Here is a 1,502-nt window from a genome sequence, read left to right as displayed (position 1 = left end):
CCCTCTGCTTCTTTCTCAATGATCAGTCTTTTGATCTCTCCATCACGTTTGCAGTTTCGCTCCCAGCTTTCTCGTTTGCGCTTCCCAAGTCTTTGTTTGCGATTCTGACACAAAGCTATCGCGTGGGCGGGTCTTACAGGGGTGCGTCCCCATTGGCTAATGCGTATTTGGAGTATTTTTGAGTGACAGATCTGTGCCTGCCGGCCCCCTGACGTTTCAGTGCAGTTAACTTAAGAGATTTTGGAGGACACACAAACCACTCCACAGCGGATTCCTACAAGATTAATAAAATGTAAGTATTGCTCATATATATTGTCTGTGATGTACTTTGCAAGCATGGTTACTAGACGTTTGTTGTTTCGTTGTGTTAAGTTACTAATTAGCTAGTAAAGCTGTTAACTTAGCATTTAACGTTAGCTAACTGCTAACGTATTAATTATCGTCTTCTCTCTGTAGAATAATGAAACATTGTGGGACGTGCAGGACCCCGAGCAGAGCAGAGCTACGATGCTGTCCCAGGTAACGTTAGCTAGGTCAGTAACGTAGCTATATCTGATAATACACAATGCTAGGGTATTGGTTAAGTAGTACAATGTAGAAGCTGTGCATATAATGTATTCCTATCTAGAGGTTGACACATACAGTACATATGCAGTGTTAGCTGTGCCTAACTGGTTCATCTTTATAGATATGTGCATTATTATAGCATAGCATAGCATAAAAAGAAACTCAGTAATGATAGCTACATTTACACCAAGAGGATGACATTACAAGACAACAAGAATGTTCATCTGTACTTCCTAGTTATGACAAAACTGGCTATCCTAACTCTAATTACATGTATTCTGTTGCATTTGCAAGCAGGTCAGCATAAGGAAAGTGTTCATATTGTTTTTAAAGCCTGTTGCTAATGGCTACTTAAAAGCAAGTCATTTTAATTGTAAATCACCCAATCTTAGAAGCTGCAGTTATCAATAAGAACTTTGTTACCATTTGATTTGTGTAAGGAACTTTGTTATACTTTTCTATCACAGCTCACATCAGGCAGCAGTTAGACCAACCAGGAGGAGGTGGTAGCAGCAGAGGGAGAGGAGCCTTCAGTCTCTCTGTGGAGGAAACACTGTTTGCTAAGGCTTCTAACAGCCAGGATATAGACCGATAGAGTATGTATTGATCATATTTTACTGAGATACTCAATTAACACTTACAATAACCTTTTTCTTAAGTTTATTTTCATTTGTGTACTTGTAGTTTCTAAGTCCATTGTATATCAATATATATACAGTATACTGTCCTGTAATTTAATTTGTGTTTACATTGTTTTACTGTAATTATATTTTAAAATGCACATAATATATTAAAACACTTTTTTACATTCACCCTTGTCAGTTTGGTTCATTACATAATACAGGACATAAGGTTGAGACTATTATAATGCTTTATTTTTAGTCCAATATAAAACTTCACATACATAATGGATATTTGAACGTATTTGGCTGGGG

General features: G+C 37.2%; 1 long non-coding RNA gene across 1 annotated transcript; it reads left to right on the top strand.

Annotated features, from left to right (window-relative positions):
- The first annotated feature begins 201 nt into the window (after window positions 1-201).
- Window positions 202-1,271, top strand: LOC118494660. Its single transcript, XR_004896787.1, has 3 exons — window positions 202-292; window positions 457-519; window positions 1,035-1,271. It is a non-coding gene; the product is annotated as an uncharacterized LOC118494660 (long non-coding RNA).
- The last annotated feature ends 231 nt before the right edge of the window (window positions 1,272-1,502 follow it).

The sequence above is a fragment of the Sander lucioperca genome, chromosome 3 (assembly GCF_008315115.2).
Source record: "Sander lucioperca isolate FBNREF2018 chromosome 3, SLUC_FBN_1.2, whole genome shotgun sequence".
Taxonomy (NCBI): domain Eukaryota; kingdom Metazoa; phylum Chordata; class Actinopteri; order Perciformes; family Percidae; genus Sander; species Sander lucioperca.
This window is presented reverse-complemented; position numbering and strand designations above follow the sequence as displayed.